Source organism: Vombatus ursinus, unplaced genomic scaffold, assembly GCF_900497805.2.
Source record: "Vombatus ursinus unplaced genomic scaffold, bare-nosed wombat genome assembly UNPS02015175.1, whole genome shotgun sequence".
Lineage (NCBI taxonomy): Eukaryota > Metazoa > Chordata > Mammalia > Diprotodontia > Vombatidae > Vombatus > Vombatus ursinus.
In genome coordinates this window covers 12,192,944-12,207,375 of record NW_020954953.1, presented here as the reverse complement: position 1 = coordinate 12,207,375, position 14,432 = coordinate 12,192,944, and the positions used below count along the sequence as shown (strand labels likewise).

At 37.0% G+C, this 14,432-nt stretch overlaps 1 protein-coding gene across 5 annotated transcripts in view; it reads right to left on the bottom strand.

Annotated features, from left to right (window-relative positions):
* LOC114031547 (protein quaking) overlaps positions 1-14,432 on the bottom strand; it is a 197,685-nt gene that overhangs the window by 172,796 nt on the left and 10,457 nt on the right. The window lies entirely within an intron of this gene.

The window sequence follows — 14,432 nt, the reverse complement described above, 5'->3', positions numbered from 1 at the left end:
ACACAAGCACTTTAATTCGTTTGTCTCTTTCTAACAACAGACTGTAATTTACTGGAGTTCAACATACCGATGAGGAAACTGAGGCAAACACATAGGTTAAATGATTTGCGCAAGGTCACAGAGCTAGTAAATGGAACTCAGATCTTCCTGACTCCAGGGCAGACACTGTGCTAAGCACGATACTAGTGCTTTTTTAAAATTTGTATTTAATTAATCACATTAGGAGCTATACATAGTTTTGAAAAATACATGCACAAGATTCAGCATACAGAAGATAATATTAATTGCAAAACATTTTACATGTGTATCATCTTATTTCTTTCTCACAATTCTGCAAGGAAGGCATTAAAGGTATAAATTATGTGCCATTTTACAAATGAGGAGTTAAGTGAACAAAACCAGCATAACAATTGGTACAATGGCAAAAGCATTATTAAGAAAAGAAATTCAAGTGAAGTCAACAAGTACCTACTATGTGCCAAGCCTAGAAATGGGGGGGGAGGAAAACCTCAGTCCCTGCCCTCAAGGAGATGGGGAAGTGGATAGAGTGCTAAACCTGAAGTCTGAAATCCCTGAGAAAGGCTCCATAAATGTGTCTGTATCAATTATTAGATTATTCTAAGAATTATCAGTGGGTATCCAGAAATTTGTAAATTTGGCTCCATGCTTCAGGGGATGCTCTTGGGCCCTATGCAATTACTACATTTGTCAATAATAACCAATCCTGAATGATTAAAGAAAGGATGCACATTAACTTTAACAATTACTTAAAGCTAGACTGATAAAATGTTTAATATCTACAAAGATAATGTTAGAATTCAACATGTCCAGAAATTTAAGTGATCAGAAAACAGAATGACATTTCAACAAGACTAAGTGTGGGGTATCCTAAAAATTATAACTCTCAATATGAAATAACCAATTAGGTAAATAGAAATAGACCTTACATTCTTACGAGAGAAGCTTATTCAAGCTTTCTCTCCTAGCTCAGAGGTGCTTCTAAATGGGATATTCACCACTATGACTCAGCTGCTTTTCCAACCTAGAACATGGGGAAAACGAACAGTAGGGAAGATGGATCCTTCTTTCACTGGTGAATTGTTTTGGGATCCCTCCATTCTGGGAAACAGTACACCCTGGCTACACTTCATCCCCCTGCTGTCTATTTCAGACTCTCCAGCTTCTGCTAGTACCCCTGTAGCCTTTTCTCCTTCCCCCTCACCTCACTCCTATCCCCTTCAGCTCCCTTTTAAGAGTGGTCGTCCTCCATTAGAATGTGAACTGTCTTTCTTTTTGCCAGCAAAACCCCAAGGCTTTGCTCAGGATCCAAGCACACAGGGCTTATAATGTTTATTACCTAGCCTGGTCTTAAAGAGTTAGTTAATATCAGGTGGGTATTTGTAATATATATTATATAATTATATATAATGCTAATATATAATATAATAATGGACAAATAGGAATATAATAAGTAGAATTTATGGGGTTTTCTTCTAATTTTACTCAGCACAAGTCAACAGGTTGTCCTGTTACAGAATATCATAAATCTGAAAAGTATTCAATGGATAGCAAAAGTTAAAAGGGAACTGAAAATAAAGCCTATAATGAAAAATTATGTAATCCGTGGTTTGCAAAAAAAAAAAAGTATCTTTAAATGAACAGCAACACATTACACAGGCTTCCACTATCTAGAGTATATCTACTCTATAGAGTTTAAGGCTCTTCTTGGAGAAATGTTATTAAAGCTTGATGTCACCAATGTTTTTTCTTCTTTTTACCAGTTCCATTTTTAGTGGAATTCTACTGCCTGACCCAATGGTCTAAAAAAATATACAGTGTTCTAATGCTGGAAAGTGGGTCACTAGGAAGAAGTGGCTAGGTAGGGGTAGTATCAAAATAATTTAGCGTTTTGAAGTACCCTTTTGCCTGTGTTTTAATTAAAAAATACTTTTTACCCAACACTAAAATGACAATGTTACAATAAATAATTCCTACCTGATGTACTTTGTGCTTTATGAGAAAATGAGATTCAAAATGGAAAAATGTTTAACAATTTTGCTGTAATTCATCTGCTCTAAGTAGCTTGAGGGTGAAGTTTGACACCTCTGCTCTAGGGAACTCTCTACTTCAAGTTGTAGAGAAGGTGCTGAGCTGCAGTGAGTGAAAAAAAGTTCCTCCACAAGAATTCCCTCTAACAAGCAAATCACACAATCAGTCTATAACCCACGTTTTATATAAACTTGTTTGAATAAGTACATGTTGTCTCCCTAATAGAAGATCCTTGAAGGTAGAAATGTTTTCATTTTTCTTTGTATCTCCACAACATAATGTCACAGTCGCCCGCACAAAGAGGTGCTTCACAAATGCTCTACTGATTTGTGACTCCCAAAACAGGCCCCCCAACAATGATGCTAAGCTGCTTCGCTAGACCATAAATATGGCCCACAAATTCCATTGTTTGTTTTTCCTCCTTTTTTCCCCTCTTGCCCAGGTATCTTTCCCCGACTCCCATATATTTCTCCTCCTAACTACACCAGAGGCAGTAGACCAAGGAATGGAAAGTGAGCCCTGGGAACATCTCCTAACCTCTGTAACATCCTACATAGGGGCAAGGTTTCATTACCGGACATTTCCTACACCGATAAAATCACAAGTCCAGACCAAAACCTACACCACGAGTTCTTAGGTTACGAATCATCCAGCAGTGGTGCAATGGAACGAATTCGGATTCTGAAGACGGGGATAATAAGGACTGAACTTGGAATTGTATTATTACAGTGAACTCCTAGATGAGTAAAATTCCACTGCAATGCAAGCTGGCACCTTCTCTACAACTTATGGTTTGGGGCAGAGGCTCAACTTAAAAAAACATTCTGATAACTGCATTTCAAGTTAATTGGTTTTCTCTGTAGTCTTATGTGTTTTGTTTTATGCATTTAAAAATATTCTAAAGCATCCAAAGGCATGGCAGACTTTCATTGGGGTCCATGACATTAAAAAATAAATAAATAAATGCTAAAGAATTACCTAAAGAACTGGAATTTGGGGCAGCTACGTGGCACAGTGGATAGAGCACCAACCCTGGAGTCAGGAGGACCTGAATTCAAATCTGGTCTCAGACACATAACACTTACTAGCTGTGTGACCCTGGGCAAGTCACTTAACCCGATTGCCTAACAAAAACAAAAACAAAAAAACAAAGAATTGGAAATTGAGGGGATATCTATCAATTGGGGAATGGCTAAACAAGTTGTGGTATATGAGTGTGATGGAATACTACTATGCTATAAGAAATGACAAGCAGAATGGTTTCAGAAAAACCTGGGAAGACTCACATGAACTGATGCAAAGTGAAGTTAAGCAGAACCAAGAGAACATTGTACACAGTAACAGCAATATTATAATGATGACTGACTGCAAAAGACTTAGCTACTCTGAGCAAGACAATGATCCAAGACAATTCTTAAGGACCTATGATGAAAAACACATCTACTTCCTAGAGAGAGAAGTGATGAACTCTAAGTGCCGATTATGTTTTTTATACTTTATTTTTCTTGTCTTTTTGGTTTTCTTTTGTAATGCTGTTAATATGGAAATGTTTTGCATTGACTTCACAGGTATAATCAGTATCACAATGCGATAGATGTGCAAGAGGGAGACAATCTGGAACTCAAAATTTTAAGAAATGAGTATTACAAAAAAATTTTTACATGTAATTGGGAAATAATTAATGAAATAAAAATATGTTCATTTTTTAAAATTGCCGAGTGTGCTGAAGGACTGACTTGCCCACAGTCACATAGTAATTATGTGCAAGAGCTCATGCTTAAACTCAGGTATTCCTGGCTCCAAGCCCAGCCTGGGTTCAGATCCTACTTGCTGTTCCTCACAAAACAGTTTTCTGATTCCATGTATTTCTACAGTCTGTCTCCCATGCTTAAAATGCTCTCCCTCCTCACTGTCAACTCCTAGCTTTCTTGGCTTTCTTGAATGCTCAGCTCAAAACCCACATTCTACAAGGATCTCTTCTTGGTTCCCTCCCTCCTCCATGCCAATCCTTTCCCCCAAAAGTGCCTTCCATTTACAACCTATGTATTATGTAAATATTTATTTACCTGTTATCTCCCCTATTAGAATGTCAACTCCTTGGGGAATTCAAGACTGTTTTTGCTTTTCTTCTTATCCCTAGGATTTAACACAGTTTCTAATATGTAGATGGTTGACTAGTATTCTATTTTGATATTTACTTATACCATTACTGGAAACTAGTTTATTAATTTCAGCTAGCATATAGAAGAAGCATTTATAGCTAATTTACAGGAAAGAAATGAATTCCAAATTTTTCTCTAGCAGGGCATTTACTACTGCCTGTTACATATTTCCACTTCATGAAGTCATCACTACCCAGGTAAAAACTGACTTTCCTTCCAAACTTCCCTATTTTTACCAACCATTCTTTAATCACAACTAAAACCTAGAATTTTTTTGGCTATGGTAGACAAGGGGAAAGTCACCCAATCTAGTTGATTATTTCTTTATAATGCTTCACACATTTGTTTCTTCCTTCCCATTTATACAATCCCAGTTCAGGTTCTTACTCACACAAACAATATGACACTTTTCTAGTTTACTCTTACAGGTTCATCTCTCACCATACTTCCCCTTATATGAATTTTCAACTTAGGCTAGCTGGATTATACGGCTTCCCTAGTCTTCCAACTCCCAACATTCTATGCTCATATCCACATCCTAACTTTTGATTATATCCTTCCCCAAATTTTACATACCCTTCCCAATCCAATATGACAATCATGTATGTAGTGCCTACTAGGTAGGTAATAAGGCAGCTACATGGCACAGTGGTTAGAGTGTGGGCCTGGAGCCAAGAAGAACTGAGTTCAAATTTGGCCTCAGATACTAGCTATGTGACCTTGGGTAAGTCACTCAACTTATCTGCCTCAGTTTCCTCAAATGTAAAATGAGGATAATAACAAAACCTATCTCACAGGATTGTTGTGAGGATTATACACCATTTGTAAAATTCTTATTATTAGTTACAGGGTGCTAATGATAGACCCCAAAAAGGAAAAAACCCTAAACTTTCCCACCTGGCTGAGTCCCTGGCATTTCCCTGAGGCATCAGCTCATCCCAAAATAGTAATTTCAACTGTCTTTTCATTGTGGCTCTGACCTTCAATTCTGTTACTTCTAAGCCAGTCCAGTCCTTCACTGTCTGTTACCTCAGGACCATCCCAGGCTATTTCCTACCCTTAATCCCATCTACACCACTTCTCTGTTACCTCCAGGTCACCTCAACCTATTGGTCACTCCTGGATCCCATCCAAATATTCCCACAAAATCTTTTTCCCTATAAAAAATATTAGTCTCATATACCAAATGCTCAGATTCTTAAAATCCGGCCAGCTTGTCAAAACAAGCGTCACAAATGTGCAGGTTCTTAAAAGCCTGCCCATTTCTATTGGTGAAACAATAAATCTTGTCTCTGACTGAGAGAAGGCTTGAGAGGAATTCTTTTGAGGAAGACTCACACCCTTTGCTCTTGAATTTCAGGGTTCCCAGTACCCCTACACCAATATTAGCATAGTGCCTAACACATAATTGGTGCTTAATAAATGCTTGTTTCTTCCCTCTCTCCCATGATACAAAGACAAAATGAAAAACCAGTTCCTGCCTTCATGGAGCTTACTCACATTCAACTTCCTTTTTCACCATACACCATTCTTCCTCCCTTCTCTCACACATACAGCTTTCCAAATCAAACCACTCAGGGCCCATTTCAATTTCTCCGTGAAAACTACTTCAACTACCACAACCAGTCATTTCTCAGTTAAACTCCTTTAGAATGTATATTGCATACTTAATTGATTTTTATTATATACTGTCTTATACTGCTAATTCTCAAATGTATATATGTTATCAACTAAATCACAAAGTCCTTAGAGACAGAGCCTCTATGTTTTGTATCTGTCATGGAACCTAGAGCAGTGCTTTATCTATAGATGAAGTATGAAAGTTGACTCTATTTGTAACATACCATTAGCCACTCTAACATGGTTAAATACTATGCATGTCACATTTTAATCAACTATTTTTCCACTGCAATGCAGCATGGCAAGCTGATTTCAACTGAACTTTAGTGAAAACATAGCAGCTGGTGATACAAGAATGAAATTCAAAACAGAAGATTGGGGCTGCTTATACAGATCTAGGAGCCATCTGAATACAGATAACCATTGAACCCAAGGGAAGATGAGGTCACACATTGAGTGTAAGGAGAAGGACCTAGGGCAGAGTTCTGGTGATCACTCACTGGGGCAGGATATAGAGAGGTAAATGAAACTGAGAAAGAAGAGTCAGACAAATGGAGGCAAGCCAAAAGAGAGCAATGTTAGGAAACTCCAGAGAGGGTGGTCAACATTGTAAATTAGTACAAATGTCAAGAAGGATAAAGATTGGGGCAGCTAGGTGGCAAAGTGGATACAGCACGGGCCCTGGAGTCAGGAGGACCTGAGTTCAAATCCAGCCTCAGACACTTCACTAGCTGTGTGACCCTGGGCAAGTCACAGAACCCTGAATGCCTCACCAAAAAAGCAAAACATACACACACACAAGAATGATAAAGATTGAAAAAAAGTCACTGGATCCATTACTATTACTGCCCCCTCAACAACTTAGCAAACTACTACAAAAAAACAACACTTTCAAATTTCACTTTAATAAGAGAATATATTATAAATGTAATACAGAAAAAAGTATTTAATAAAGTCTTCATCACCACATTACTAACAGTGAAACATTAACTCCGTATGTAGTAAAAAAACAAAAAAACAAAAACTTCAAGTCTAATATAAGCTTGCATTCAACTTCATATTTAGTTAGGAGTTAGGAGACCTGGGTTTGAATACTGCCTTACTAGCAGTTAAGTGACTGACAAGTCACTTAACCCTTCTGAGCCTGAGTTCCCACATATATAAAATGAAAATAAAAATAATATTAACATTTACTTTGAAAGAGTCGTTGTGAGGAAAGTTTAAATCTCAAAAAACTTTAAAACTGATCTACTAGTAATAGCATTAATATAACTAGCAAGACTGAATGCCCTTCATATTAACTCTCTACAAAACAAATTTCCAATCAAATACATTCCAATCTGCTGTGGAAGTAGGAGCAAAGGGTGCTAATCCAAAGAACTCTGAGGTTTCATCTCACCCATAGAAAACTGGTAAAAATGACAAAAGTAGAGTCCATTTTGAAAGACAGGTACTCTAACACTATTGATGGAGCTGTCAATTGTTCCCTCCATTGTAGAAAAGTCATTATACTTTTAAAAAGGGATTAACACTTCCACACATTTTAATTCATATCCCACTGACTGCCAGACTATTTCCCCAAAGAGGACAAAAGCAGAAAAGAAAGATTAAATTATTCACCAAAATATTTGTAGCAGCACTTTTTTGTAGCACCAAACAACTGTAAAAAAGGAAAGTGCCCAATGATTGAAGAATGGCTAAACAAAGTGCAGTATATAAATATAATTAAATGAGTTAGATCAGCTAAAACACCATTTTCTTCTACCGTGAAGCCTTTCCAAAGCTCCAAAACTGTTAGTACACTCCCCTTCCCAAGCTATTTGCATTGAACTTCTTTGTATTTATCCTCTTTCAAATTATTCTATATACACTTACATATGAACTTTTTTGTTTCCCCATTTGAGTGTAAGTTCCTTGAAAGTACAAACTGTTTTCCTGTTTTATATTTGTGTCCCCAGTGCATAGCACAGTACCTGTCACAAAGACACTTAAAACATGCTTTGTTGATTGCAATTGATTACTGAGCTATAATAAATTATAACTAGGAAGAACTGATGCAGAATAAAGTCAGCAGTCAGGAAAAACAATACACATAATGACAATAAAGTAAAAAGAAAAAAAGATGCTTTTTAATGACCAAGACTGACTGACTTTGGAAAAGACTTGGGAAAATGAACCTCCTCTCCTCCATCTGCTGAAGTGAGACATATAGAAAGAAAATGTTGTGTACACATTCAGATACAGATAATGCTCCCAGTCTGGCTGTTTTTGCTAAATTGATTGTTTGTACATTATTTGGAAAAGGCGACATAAACACAAGAAATTATCAAAATAAATAGGATAAAAAGAATAACAGCCTGATGATTAGAAGTATCCAATGTACCCCCCTGGAAGCACGTCCTCATCCTTACAAAAAAAGGCTTTAACCAAAGGCTAGGTGACCACTTGAGGATAAGGAGAAGGATATTTTTAGAGTAAATTCTTGTACAAGCATGGGATGAAGTAGATGGCCTCTGAGATTCCTTTCAACTTTGAGATTGTGTGACACTTAAAAACTTGGGTCTTTCTCTTATAATCAAAGAAGCTTAAAAATTTAACACTAAAAGAAACCATCAAAATCACATGAGGTCATGAAAAGAATGTCAGATTTGGAGTAATATGATCTGGGTTCAAGTTCCCAACTTGGCTACCTATAATTTTGAGTATATCAAGTAACTTCCTCTCTCTAGGCCTCAGTTTTCCTCATTTGTAAAAATGAAGGAGTGAGATTAGGGGACTTCCTAAAGATCTCTTCAAACCCTAATTATCTAATACACATAACACACAGACACTCCATAAAGATATGTGTGTGTGTGTGTATGTGTGTGTGTGTGTGTGTATATATATATATATATATACACAGAGAGAGAGAGAGAGAGAGAGAGAGAGAGAGAGAGAGAGAGAGTGTGTTTACTTACACATACACACACACACAGAGAGAAACCCGGGAAATTGAGTAATTTACCCAAGGTCAGTCATATACCTTGACATCTGGAACTAGAAGTCAGATCACCTGACTCCTAGATCAAAATGTAAGTCACTTTCCACTGCACCATAAGTGCATTTACAACTACTAAAGTTAGTAAAAGACGCTATCATTGTACTGTCCTGAGCATCATATAAATTAATGAACTGATTAAAGTGACTTTTGCAAAAGATTTGTCCCTCACTTTTCAAAGGAGAAAAATGCTGCTTTTCTATTCTGGAAAGTAGGGAGTACAATTCATTTTACTCATGGAAAAAATTCCCTTTCATGAATTAACAACCCCATCTACTGGAACTTTAGGTATTTGCCATTAAAGGATATTAGACACAGAATGAACCAGGTAAGAGATTTTGGCATAAATAAAATGCATTAATACACTAAATTTGCATCTGGGAGCTTCCTCCAATCTCATTATACTAAAAAATATAGAGGACTACACCTCTTATACTCAATTAGGTATTTCACTAGGTGCACACCTGCCTTATCTTACCCCCTCCCCATTCAAGTCCTCTATTTTTTTCATAATGAAGATCCCTCATTCAACTTCACCCTACATATCCAAACAGATGCAAAATTTTGCCACTTCTATTTCTACAGTACCTTTTCTATGTATCCCCCTCTCTCTATTCACATAGCCTAGTTCAAAATCTCATCATGTCTTCTAGACTAATGTAGTATCTTCCTAGTTCATTCCCCCACCTCAAGTCTTCCTCCTCTCCAATCCATCCTCCACACAACTGCAAAAGTGATTTTTCCTAAAGCAAAGATGAGACTATGCCACTTTCCAACTCAACTTCTAGTGGCTCCCCATATCACCTCAAAGAAGAATTCAATGTAAACTCCTCTGCTTGGCATCTAAAGATTTTCATTACTTGGATTTGATCTACCTCTCCAATTACTCTCCTTCATGAACACTACAGCCTAACCAAATTATCTTTTTTAAAATGTTCATCACACACAAATATCTCTGTACTTTACCACACTGGCTGTTCCCTGGCCTGAAATGCACTTCCTCTTCACTTCTGCCTCTTATAATCCAGATTTCTTCAAAACTTAGCTCAAGCACTTTCTATGGAAAGCCTTTCCTGATCCCTCCAGATGCTAGTGCCTTAGTATGTAACTAAACACCTTATCTACTGTTTGGCTTTTGTCTTTGTCATCTCCAACTATACTAGCCCAGTGCCTAGCATATAGCAGGTACTTTTTAAAAATGCTTGTAGGATTAAGATGAGTCAGAAGTTCCAGGAGCTGAAGTCATAAAATTTCCTGGAGGAATATAGGAAGCAAAGTCAAGGTCACTGCAATATGGTCTGAAATCCAAGGAAAGAATCTTCATGGCTAGATTAAGAAGTGCTTCCTTAACCAAAAGTCCAAATGTAAAGGTAGAACTGAGGCTGAAAACCTCCAAAAGGGAAAAGAATATTAACTTAAAGGTAAATGTAAGAGTTTAAAATACAGAAGAGATGGCCTCTCAGCTATAGGGCAAAAATTGTAGTACAGGATGTAAGTGCTACAACCACAACAGAATACAAGTACAATACAGCCCATGGCCTTCTGGGTTGAGCTAGTAATCCATAGCAGAGGGAGACAGGGTTCTGGAGGATACTAAGAAACTCACCAGGTACCACATTAATACTTCAGATTAGGAGCCTGAATAGCTTGTTCTCGCCTCTAATCTGGACAGGGCTGCAATGACAAAGAGTAAACAGGCACCTTTAACTCTGTTAGCCAAGCTATCCAATTCAAATGGCTACATTTTAGTAAGGATAATAAATCTCTGCTCAGTAAATCAAAACTTTTCTTTCTTTGTCCTTTTGAATTTTTAAAACAAGGAAAAAAAACAGGAAAAATGAATCATAACAGAGTCCAGAAAAGACCAAGGGAGTTATCATTCACATCCTTCCTTCCAAAAGAGACCTGTAATACCACCTACCATGGGATTTGATTTCTTATATTTTAACTTACACATTATTCTGCTAATTACTAGCTTAAAAAAACAAAGAAAACACTTTTAAAAGAGGGAAGTCATGTGCTTATTATATCAGATATAAGATATATAGTAGAGGAAGAGATTGATAATCTGTAATACCATTTTCCCGGGGACCTACATAAAGAGAAACTGAGGTGACAGAATAAGTGCTGCCAACAAACTAAGGGATCAAGTCCATGGGCTATGGGGAGAGAAAAAAACAGAAAAGAGGGAAGTGGCCTATAACCAGTTTCAGAAGACTTAACATCAGTGTGAAGGAGAATACAATAGGCCAGAGAGTACAATAACAATGACACTGTTCAAAAATTATCAAGCCAAAGAGCAAGGCCACATCTGTAAGTGAGTGCTTCCCTCTGCTGACCTAGCTCTCAATTAATCTACACCTTCATAGATGGATTCATGAGTTTCTGTGGACAAAAAAAAAAAAAAAAGAATATTACCTGATAGTTGACCTGATGACATGCAGTGTTTTGGGTTTTGTTTTTTTTTGTACTGGACTCTAGGCTGGTCTCAAGATAATAATTTATTAATTAGACCACTCCTGAAGTCTTTCCAGTTTGCTAGGCCTATTAAGAGTTTGCTTATATAACAACAATAAAACAATCAAAAATGACGTGAAATCACAATGATCAAATGCCCTCTTGCTTACGAAGCAGTGCTACCTATAACCACTGGGGTCACTAGGCACCCCAAGTTATTAGACTGTGAGCTCCTTGAGAGCAGGGACTGGTGTTATGGGTTCTGGTTTCTTAGTGGTGATTCTGCTGCTGCTGCTGTTGTTGCTGTTTCCTATTCCCCAGAACTTAGCACTGAGTGCCTGGTACATAGCAGGCACTAAATAAATGCTTGTTGACTAGCTGACCAACAGGACTCAACCTACAGTTCAAGGTAGGTCTGGCTTTCCTGGTAGTAACAAATATGATGTTTAATTTCTAAGAGAACAGGACAGTGAGCCTTTAGGTGGCTGAAAAAAACAGATCAGCTCATATATCCTTGAATCAATAAATTCAATGAAGCTTGAAAAAAATTATAAGGAGCAAACTTAACCCCAAAGAAGATATATGATAAGGTACCTTACCTTTCCCACCTCACCCCCCTAACTTCTGTGCAGAGGCAAGGAACTAGGATATGAAACACTACACGTAAAATCAGACTTTTTAGTTTCACTGTTCTTTTTTCTTCCTTTTTCTTCTTTTTTATAATGGATGGCTCTCAGGGACAAGGGGGAGGAGGGGTTGTGTGGATACATTGGGAAAGATAGGTGATGCAAAAGATATAAAAAATATTTAACTGAAATTTCTGCAATGATGACTGTTATTCAGATAAACCCCATGACTATGGCTATTATCCAAAAATACTAATGTAAGTTTTCAAAATTTGGGGATTTCAAATTTTACAAGCACATAGTGCCAACTCACCCAAGCACTGATGCAGGCATGGCTTCCCAAACTGAAAATTCCTCTCTGTTAAAATTACATGTTGTTTATCTGCTACTTTATGCTACTAAAGATTTGAAAACTCTTATATGGTAAAATGTACATGTTACTGTTCTATTCAGGCAAGCAAAGAACTATAGTTCCTCATTTAATTACTGTGCAAATACCTACACATCAGCTGTCATCCCTGAAGGTTTTGGCCTTAGAAAAGGAATCTAGTGGCTATCTACTGCAGCACCCATTTCTAACCAATTCATCATCATCAGTCTTCTTGCTGACACTTTTCAGTGCTGCCTAGCTGACAAATTGCTCTGTTATTCATCCTATGTTAATCTCAGGCTGATGCAAGTATACCTTTTGGACTTCAAACACTTAGCAATATTAAAACTCTACACAACTAAGCAGTCTAAATGAGCATCAAACTGTCCATCTGTAATGGAATTTCTTCATGAATAATCATGACGAAAATATAGTTACTAGATAAATATTGGCTAGGTTTAATATACTATGGTTATCTGAGTAGTATATAATACCTGAGACTATCCTTCGGTTTCCCCACATTACTATAATGAATGAGTAAAAATGTGATACACAGACCCTCAGAAGTCTAAGGTGAGTATCTCTCTTAGAATACTCTATATTAAAGTATTATCAAGTCATTTGCTTTACTTCATAAAGCAACTCTAATCCTCCTTCCCAGCTAATTCAAAAAGTTGTTTTTCCACTTCCACCAATATAGTTGTCAGTAGTTCATATTTCAGTAACACTTCTACTTAACTTCTATAAAACAGATTAAAGTCCCTATAACTCTTCAGATAGTTTATGAAGATCAATGTTTTATAGTACAATTTTATTTATTGAGTTTCTAGTCTTAAAATTTAACAGTTACATATATAAAGTTTTTTAAAACATTACAAACTACAAAATTAGTTTCATAGAATGCAGATGTCACCTTGTCAATAGTTGGTCACTAAGCCAGACTTAGTTGAAATTAAAGCAGTATAAACTGCCACAGACTATTGCTATCATATTCTGATATTTCAAAAGTCTGGCAGCATACCTCTCTGCTATCTGCATGCCTTCAGTACCCTATACTAAAAAGTAGCAATAGCCTGTTTTGGCCATTAGCAGCATACACGAGTATATATACATGTAGACACACACATACCCTGGGAGTTTCACTATCAGTTCCCTTTGTATACAAAAAAGTTTGCAACCCTACATTAGATGGTTATGGAGCACTAAGAGTACTGAACTTCAGAAGACCTGGGTTTGAATCCCCTCTATGCTACTAACTCCCACCTTGAGTTAATCTTTCTGGCTTCATTTTATTTACAAAATGAAGGAGTTGGACTACATGACCTCTAGTCTCATCCAGCTTTAAATCCTATGATCCCTAGATGTTATTTATAACCCTGACTTTGGATGCCATGACATGGAACCACTTTATAAGTAAAATTATTTTTAGAGATAGCATGGAAGAGCCCTGGACTGAGTCAAAACTATCTGGATTTGAGTCACAGCTCTGCCACTAAGTTGAATAACCCCTGGTAAATGAACCACTGAGCCTCAGTTTCCTCATCAGGAAAAGAGGGATAATAATCATATCTTTCTTCAGAGGCTTCCTGTAAGGAAAATACCTTATTATGAAACACCATTTAATTTTTATCTTTATTATTAACTCTAACATTTGTATAGTGCTTTAAGGTACACAAAATCCTTGATAGCAAAAAAATCCATAAGGTAGATGATGAAGTAAACAAGAATTTATTAAGCGCCTGCTATGTGCCAGGCAATTTGCTAAGCGCTTTTCAAATATTATGTTATTTGATCTTCACAACAACCTGTGTGAGGTAGCTGCTATTATTATCCGTATTTTACAGATGAGGAAAATGAGGCAGACAGAAGTTAAGTGACTTGCCCAGGGTCACACAGCTAGGAAATGTCCAAGGCCACATTTGAACTCAGGTCTTCCTTAATTTCAGGCCCAGTGCTCTCTACACAGTGTACCACCTAGCTGCCCAAATATTATTCCCATTTTGTAGACAAGGAAACTAAGGCTCATAGTGCACTATTATTACTAGTGTACTTTAATTAAACATACTTCAATGGGGTCCAAGAAAGAAAAAGGCAAATACCAAACTCCAATC